A 10,085-nucleotide genomic window follows, 5' to 3' on the forward strand; every position below is an offset into this window, starting at 1 on the left:
ACAAAATTGTGACTGAGATGGCCGGAAAAACAGTATGGCTGATCATGGTTGGTGGGACCAACAGTTAGCAGTTTATGTTTAATAACAGACATGTAATTTGGGCATTTTATTTCATCAGATCGGTCCGATGACGCAAGCCGATTGTTCATCCCGATCTAGTTCTACATGTGGGAAGAACGTACAGTCTTGGGGGAAGGTGGGAATAAGTAGCCTGGGGTCCTGGCTAATCTTCTCAGTATAGCCAGGCGTGTATCAATGTACTGCCTGTCAATGATTGGTTAATACTAATGTTGTCCTCAATGTTTGGTTTACATCTGTATCCAATCAATTCTTGTTTAACATCAATTAGTAAAAATTAGACTGTAATAATTTTTCTTTATGAATTGATGTATAGTGTTATCATATCTAATAAGTAGTATGATGATAATTAGTAAGCAGAAAAGGGTTAATTCTTATCAGCAATCGCCTGGTGAGAAAGTTAAAAGTTTAAAATTTCACATGTCCAAGGTGTCAATTGGAATCCAATTGCGCTGGTTTACAATTTATGCAAAGATTTATTCAGCCTCACTTTAGATTCAGAGTCAAATGGGTATTTGTTCCCCACCCGGCCATTACGACGCGCAGCTAGATTGGGCCGGATCCCAGGCTAGGGAATAGGCTGAGACAGAGAACCAGTAATCGCGCGCAATTTTGCAGATCTGTCAGATAACCGAAGTAGCGACAAAGAACCACATAGGAAAACATCGCGATAAAAATGGCAAGGTCGTTTTTAGCGTAGGTGAAGTCGGAGGTCGTTTTTTTCCAAATTTTACAGGTCGCAGGTCGTTTTTAGAAGGCCCTCAGGTCGGAAGTCGCCTCTAAAAAGCCCGGAGGTCGGAGGTCGTTTTTTACCCTGCGGGAGCCTCAAAAGGATATTTCATTTTCCAAATTACAGGGTCTATAAAGAGCAAACAAATTAAGACCAACTAGTGATGGTGCGAGCTACTGATGATACTCTGTCAAATATCTTGGTAGACAGGAAGTTGTTGTGTTGTGATTCTAAAATAGCACCACACAGTATAACTGACTTATATAAACCTTGATACAAAAGTTCAGAAATCATTGTATTGTAGTTTTTAAAATTTGACGAAAATTTACAACTTGGCTCTCATGTAAAAAGTGTTCGGTAACATAAAGTTGTTGAGAATGCATCACACGATATTCAAAAGACTTTATCCACATTCGGAACCAAAATATTTGCGGCCGCTTTGTCTCGCTTTAGGGACATAAATCATAGGCTCATAGTAGGACTAGGGCTTACAACAAAAACACAAACAGCATATCGGCTCTGAGCAGATGGTGAATTGCTTTAAGTATAAGAAAAGTACGTAGAATTCATAGAAGATTCAGACTTTTACAAAAATTCGAACAAATATATATCAAATGATCTATTTGAATAAATTTATTCCCTTTTTATTTAAAATCACAATTCATTGAATAGAGAAGCACAAGGTTGATGTGCTTCTGACCAGTTTTTCTTATTCTATGTCGATTATTTGTTTTATTTTCAAAATTCAAGTGTACGCCCGGGCGTTTTGACGTAAACGTACATGTAGCTACGCGCATGAGGATTGAACTCCAAAAGAGAGGACTGTACTCTCTTGTATATGAATAATTTGCATGAAGACACACGGTTACTTATAGAAAACTAAAGGAGGACTGAAGTCCTAACGAGAGGACCGTACTCTCTTGTGTATGAATAATTTGCATGAAGACAGACGATTTGGATTACATATAAAAAAAAATTGAAGGAGGACTGCACTCAAAAAGAGAGGACTGCATTCTCTAGTATATATGAATAATTTGCATGAAGACCGGCATGGTTACATATATATGTATATAGAGAATAATACATGGCAAAATCCGTATCATATGTCGTATCATCCCGAGACATCAATATCAGCCCGAGGGCCTTTAGGCCCGAGGGATGATATTGGTCGAGGGTGATACGGCATGTGATACGGATTTTGCCATGTATTATACGCTTTATCATATATTTCAACAGAAGAGTATTATATTATATGAACTGTTTTCTGATCCATAGCACTGGGTTACCTTCAGTTCTGCATTTGCTTTGTTTCAAAGCCATAAAATTACTGCTCAATTATTTATACGAAGCGCCTGGGTTACCTTACAATCTGTTGTTTTGAAAATATTTGTTTATTATTGTATTTATTTGAGTGTTTTGTATATTCTATAGTTGCATGGCCAATAATAGCCGGAAGTCAATGTTGGTTATCAGCCCTCGGGGCCGATATCGATATCAGCCCTCGAAATCCATATCAAGCCCCCGAGTTTAATTCCGGTAACCTGTTAATCAAAGACTATTTGTACAAGTTGAACACAATGAAAAGAAATTGAGAAAGTTACGAATCTGCTGTAGAAGAAAAAGGTAGAAATCAAAGAGGAAATCATAAAAGTGTTCGTAAAATTTTGACGTCATAAAGAATTTAGAAAATATATGAAGCCACACTGGAATGAGTAGCGATAATATAGGATTCTTCTTAAAGCATTTTTTAACATTTGTAATGTAAAACTTTGAAGTTTTTTAATGTTTGCAATTCTTAGAATTAATATATTTATTGTTAATTATTTCTGAAACTTTTCATAAAACGTTGTTTATCTACTGTACTGTGATACGAACTTTTTTTTAACTCACAGTGATACATTTTTTTTTCGTTAAACATCTTTTTGATTTTTGAAGAAATATCAAACATAATTTGATGTAAGCTATTTATTTTCTTTTACTTAAAAATATATGATAAATAGATTATTACATGTCATTTTTCATAGGGTCCATGGTATCAGCTGCCCACGACCCATATCAAGCCCTCGGGCTAAAGCCCTCTGGCTTGATATGGGAGTCTAGGGCTAATACCAGGGCCATATGGAAAATGTCATGTAATAATCTATAAATATATCAAGAGGAGGACTGCACTTCTAAAGAGAAGGTGCACTCTCTAGTATATAAATAATTTGCATGAGGACGCATGATTACTTATAAATATATTGAAAGGAGGACTGCACTCCAAAGACTGTGCTCTCTTGTATATGCCACTTAAATCCTCTATGGGTATATTTATTTGAATCATTTTTTTATGTAGGGTTTGTAGAACATTAAGAGTAGATTTTAGTAATTATCTAAACTAGGCTTTTTTTTATGAAGTTAAGAATGTATTTTTTTCAGTGATCTGAATTTATGAATTTATTTAATGCGGGGTTCACACATTGCCGATTTTTGCTCCCGTTTGAGATCAGACAGCAATACGACACGAAAAGTGAAAAAGTCGGATTAGTATCCTCAATTATCTGGAATGTCCTATCATTGTCTGAACGCAGTCGTTTTAGTTCGTAACAGATTCCTACGGGTCGGGAAGGGTCCGAATAGTTCGGCCAAGCATCCCGACAGTAAGGTGCGTCCCGTAACATTCGGGGCAACTCAGCCGATTTTGTCTAGTCGGATTACAATCGTGGCTATGTCGTGACAGATTCTGCTGTATCGGATCGAATTCCGAACAATGTCTTGTGTATTCTGGACGGTGTCCTGTGGAACGGAAATGATCTGGAGTAATTTTTCATAGCTTTTTTTCTGCCGATTGAGTCCAGATTGCATCCAGGTCTTGTTGATTGCGAACCGTTTTTGCCGAAACCGTCCCGTTATTAATACGAAATTCGTCAATGATACCCACGTCGGAGTCCCGACAATTACAGAATACAATACGACTGAGACCAGACAAAGCCGTTTGCAATGCGATGGAGCGGACCGTGATAGGATTACGTTCCGACAGTACCTGATCATCCAGAATATGCCGACAGTTTTCGAACGGATAACTTCCGTCAGTGTCGGTTCACTGTCTGGTCACTGTCTGATCTCAGTCGGATTACATTCGGTAAAGTCGGAACGGAATCGTGAAAGACTCGGTCGAATTTTACCCGGCAAAAAATACAAATCGGATTAGAAGCGGATTCAGAACGGGATTATCGGGACTAATTCGCTTTGAAACGGTTGAATATCGACGTTTCCTGAACACTATCTGATTGTTGTCGTGATCAAATTATTTTTTTTTACAAATTTAAATTTAAGTTTGAATTTCCATCCACGATTCACAGGATCTTGATCAGACTTTTAATAAATTTCAATCGGGAATGGTCCTGTCAAGGACGGTAGTAAAAATCGTGAATGTGTGACCCCAGCTTAATGAATAATGTGAACAAGTCCAAATCTTTGTGTTCTTGAAATTTTATAACAAATTGACAACATATTGTTGGGTTACCGACCCTGTAATGATGATTATTTTTACAGTTTCAATTATTGTCTTAAATTTTTTTACAGGTAAAGTGAAATTGAAAACAGTAAAAAAAAATCAACAATTAAAATTTACTTAAAAGTAAGAATGACCGAAATTGTCAACCATGTTTTATAAGAGTTATTGCCCTTTTAAGAAGATATTTAGATAATTTTTGGGTGTAATCCTAGTTTTTACAGTTATTTGTGTAGCTTATTTGCAAAATTTCAGTGATTTATAATATTATTTTTTTTATGTCAGTTGGTTTAGATGCAGGAGATGCCAGTCAAAATGAAAGTTACAGTAAAGATGGAGGTAAACAAATTTATGCTTTTTTGTCAATTTTGCTGTGATTTCAATTGTATTGATTAATATTACCAGAGTTCCTTGAAAACTTTTTAGCTCACCTTTCCCTAAATATAATTAGACCGTTGGTTTTCCCTTTTGAATGGTTTTACATCAGTAATTTTGGGGCCCTATATAGCTTGTTGTTCGATGTGAGCCAAGGCTCCGTGTTGAAGGCCATACATTGACCTATAATGGTTTATTTTTATTAATTTTTATTTGGATGGAGAGTTGTCTCATTGGCACTCACACCACATCATCCTATATCTATTAAGTTTTTGCAATAACTTTGTGTCTTTTGTCGCTTCTGTTGTCCGTCCTTCAGTGTAGACTATTTCAAAGATCTTTTACTCTCAAACCACTTAACCAATAAGCTGAATAATTTTTAATTTATTCGCTTATAGCCCGGGGTCTTTGCATCGGAACTTAACACATTTACTTTTAATATACCAGTTGTTGGCATGGCACGGGTTATGTTCTTCTCATATATGTTATGATGGTATGATAATTGTGTGCAGTGGAAATGCACAAGTTCTCAAGTTCAAACTGACATAACATTTATTTTTTATTTTATAGAACATTCTACTTATTCCAAGCAATCATATTTTCTTTTCTTTTGACTTTGATGTATGCCCCATGAATTATTTCTTAAATATATTGAAAGGAGGACTGCACTCACTTGTATATGAATAATTTAAATGAAAACGCATGGTTACCTATATATATTCAAAGGAGGACTGCACTCATAAAGAGAGGACTGCAATCTCTATTATGAATAATTTGGATGAAGACGCATGCTTTCATATATATATTTAAAGAAGGACTGCATTCCAGAAGAGGGGACTGTACTCTCTAGGTATGAATATTTTGCATGAAGACGCATGGTAACTAATATATATATTTATAATTACATTAGATGTAAGTTTCATTATAATACGTTATTCTGATTGGCTAACATGTTATTCCGTAATCAATTGCATCAGACAATAACATTTATCATGCATGATGACACGAGGTCACACAAAAAAGTGCACAGATGAATTAAATAAAACTGGATAAAATTAGTGTTTTCATGATTTTAGCTAAAAAAATGTAATTATAAGTATTGAATACTTCTTTTTGAAACTTTATAGGGTTGTAAAAGCGTTGACCGTGCGTACATTTTTAGAATGAAGCGCTTCCGCGCTTCATACAAAATGTACTTCGGTCAACGCTTTTACCACCCAATAAATTTACAAAAAGAAGCATTCAATTCTTAAATACATTGGACCATATATAACCGGTGATACATTGGGTGTACCCTTTATACATTGGATATATCTGGTGAACATGACGTGTACAGCTAATACATTAGGCATACTCCCTGTAAATGTCGTATACAGGGCGTTTACTTTGTGCACAATATTGGTGAGTACATTGAACCATATACAACCGGTGATACATGGCCTATACACTTTTATACATCAGACATACACCCTGTACTTGTCGTATACGCAGTATACAGGGCGTTTACTTTGTGTACAATACTTGATGTGTATGTTGGACCATATATAACCGGTGATACATTGGAAGTACTTGGTTTACATGGCGTGTACACTTTATGCATTGTGTATATTCGGTGTACGCGTAATACATGGTTACACGCCATTATTTCGACAGCCCATTAGTCCGACAGCCCAAATGGTCCGACAACCCATTAGTCCCGACAACCCAAAAGTCCGACAACCCATTGCTCCGACAGCCCAAAACTCCGACAACCCATAAGTCCGACACTGATGGTATCAGGGGAAAATAAAATGTGTCTGTCTGTATTATTACGTTTATATATGTAATATTTTAACATATTTTAAGAAATAATCCCGTATATATAACATGAGGCTAAGGTAGTTCGAATACTTTCTATATATACTCAATTCGAAATCTGTATATATATAGAATAAAACAGAAAAGAATATGTCATTTTCCAAATTAAAGGATCTTAAAGAGCATACATGTATAAATCAAGAACAACCATTGGTGGTACGAGCTACTGATGACAACCCCGCCCAAACATTTCGGTAGACAGGAAGTGTTTGAGTTGTGAATCTGAAAAAGCATCACACAGTATAACTGACTTATAAAAATATTGAAATCAAATTTCAGAAATAATTTCTTGTAGTTCCTGAGTAAAATGTGACGACAGTTTTCAACTTGGCTGTCACATGTAATGCGTAATCAATTTGAAAAAGTATCACACGCCACAGCCGACTTCAATTAACCTTTCAGAAATCCTTGTAATGTAGTTCATGAAAAAAGATGGAACGAAAATATTTATGGGACGGACGGACAAACTGACGGATGGACGGTTAGACGATACGACAGACAGAGGTAAAACAGTCTACCCCCACTTTTTCGAAGCGGCGGTCTAATGATTGGGTCAACATTCATGACATTAAAACATTGCAATACTAATATGATATAATTATCTTTATAGCCCTATAAGCCTCGGTCACAATCGGAGCCAAGACAAAATAGAAAAAAAACCCAACTAACACATGGATATTAAATAACAGTCAGTATCAAGACATGTAATCCATAATCGTCAAAAAAACTAACAAATTGAATGTAATCATCATTTCCCCCCATAATAGTAAAGTTTTCTTGTGTTAACAAAATTTATCTTATTTATCTTTCTTTTTAAAGTTCTAACATGTGCTAGAAATATGGTGAAAGAGTTCCACCCTCAAATTATTATGAAGTGAGCATTCGATTGAAAAATAACTCCCATCCTCAACTTTATCAGCTGTACAAAACGATTGTTTTAGTATCGAGCATTTCCAATTCTTAATGTAATGGAAGAGCACTGATTGTGAATTAACATATGACCTACCTTTCTTAAAATCAATAATATTTAAATATTTTTCTTCTTCTTGAAAAATGCTTTAAATGAAAAACAAATGTCAAGTTTCCAACAAAACACATAATGTACTAAGTTTTTAAAATTAGACAATATGACAAAGACACAAGCAGGACAAGAATGTCACACATTGTCTTAGATTTTTTACTTTAATAAATAGAGAGGGTCTGTATACTAGTATATCAATGACCACTATGGATCGATTAGTAAACTTAGAATCGAAAGTAAATACGCTATATTTATATAGTAATGAATGTTCATGATATACAGATAAGCGCTAAAAATAGTAATGTGAAGTTTTGATACCTTTTCTGAAATTCTCCAGTCATTAAATCTTTTACAAAATTCATTGATTACAAAAGAAAGAAGATGTGGTATGATTGCCATGTTGAAGCAACTCTCCACAAGAGACCAATATGTCACAGATATTAACAATTATAGGTTACCGTACGACCTTCAACAACGAACAAAGCCCTTCCGCATACTTAGCTTTAAAAGACCCCGAACTGACAATGTAGAACAATTCAAACCAGGAAACTAGCGACCTTATTTATGTACAGAAATATGAACGAAAAACAAATATGTAACACATAAACAAACAACAACCACCGAATTACAGGCTCCTTACTTGAATGTTCATAACATACTAAATGTATGTTCATATTGAAATTGATAGAAAACCAAAAAAATGGGATAATTGGAAATAAAGGAGGAGGGATAAAAAAAAAGTATTTTCCTGTCCTCAATAACCTATGACTTATGATACTTTTTTTGCTCCAGTCATTCAATATTTTAAAAAATTCATCCAACAACACTTTACATACTTTAAACTACGCTCTGAATGCCCGCGATTTCGCGGGTGTGTTCTAGTATTTATTTTATATGTAGTTAATAGTGGGGAAAACATCAATCCCCTGATACGCGAAAAGGGGGAGCCGAAGATCTAGTTTGAAAGTCTTAGATGCATGATTTTTTTATTAGTTGTTAGTGGCTATGAACTACAGTGCTTTCAGATAACTCCAAATACTCTCAGATATGTTCCTAGTGTCTTTTTGTTGTCGGGATGTACATGTTCCCAGCCACATTCACTTGTTTTATTGTCCATCTGATGAGTTTAGCCTTTTTCAACTGATTTTTATAGTTCGTTCTTATGTTGAACTGTAATACCACTGTCCCAGGTTAGGGGAGGGTTGGGATCCCGCTATCATGTTTAACCCCGCCACATTATTTATGTATCTGCCTGTCCCAAGTCAGGAGCCTGTTATTCAGTGGTTGTCGTTTGTTTATGTGTTACATATTTGTTTTTCGTTCATTTTTTATACAAATAAGGCCTTTAGTTTTCTCGTTTGAATTGTTTTACTTTGTCATATCGGGGCCTTTTTTAGTGGACTATGTGGTATGGGCTTTGCTCGTTGTTGAAGGCGTACGGTGACCTATAGTTGTTAATGTCTGTGTCATGTTGGTCTCTTGTGAATGGTTGTGTTATTTGCAATCATACCACATCTTCTTTTTTATAAAGAAGGTAGATCGAGACACACATGCGAACAAATAGTGAACTAGAACAGCACATACTGATAGTGGACACACAAACAACGAAATATTAAGATAGATAAAGTACCTTTGCACTTAAAACGAATATGGGACGTGGGTAAAGACTGAGCAGTTGCCATTAGCATTTGTATTAACTCCAATATACTGAGACAAATATCCCGCATGGAAAAAGTAATTGTAATCAAGACGGACAACCACACATATCATAAAGAACGGAGTTGGTCTTTTTAAAGAAAATTTACCAATACACATAAGAAAAACGCATTGTCGGAATAATGGGCTGTCGGAGTAATGGGTTGTCGGAATAATGGGCTGTCGGAGTAATGGGCTGTCGAAATAGTGGGCTGTCGGAGTAATGGGCTGTCGGAATAATGGTTGTCGGACTAATGGGATGTCACCGTAATACATAAGGCATAAACCCTGTACATGTCGTATACAGGGCGTTTACTTCGTGCACAATATTTGGTGTGTACATTGGACCATATATAACCGGTGATACATTGAATGTACTTGGTTTACATTTCCTATACACTTTATACATTGGGTATATTTGGTGTACCTGGCTGCGACTGCAGAGGTCGCAATTTAAACAAAATTTAATGTGATTAGTTTGGACACAATATCTAAAATTGATGCAGCTCTGATACAGAATTTCACGAAACCTTTTCAGATAATAACTTAAGGACATACTTTATAGTTATGCATATCGACGGGAAATTGCGATTCAATTTTTTTTCTAGGAGTTACGCCCCTTTGAACTTATATACTTTAATGTACTACTGCAACAGTTTGTCATCGCAACTCCTCTGAAACCACACAACAGAATTTCAAGAAACCTTTTCAGATAATAAGGACATACTATGTAGTTGTGCATATTGACTGGAAATTGCGATTCAATTTTTTTTCTAGGAGTTACGCCCCTTTGAACTTATTTGCTTCAAATGTACTACTGCAACAGTTTGTCATTG

The sequence above is a fragment of the Mytilus trossulus genome, chromosome 5 (genome assembly GCF_036588685.1).
Source record: "Mytilus trossulus isolate FHL-02 chromosome 5, PNRI_Mtr1.1.1.hap1, whole genome shotgun sequence".
Taxonomy (NCBI): domain Eukaryota; kingdom Metazoa; phylum Mollusca; class Bivalvia; order Mytilida; family Mytilidae; genus Mytilus; species Mytilus trossulus.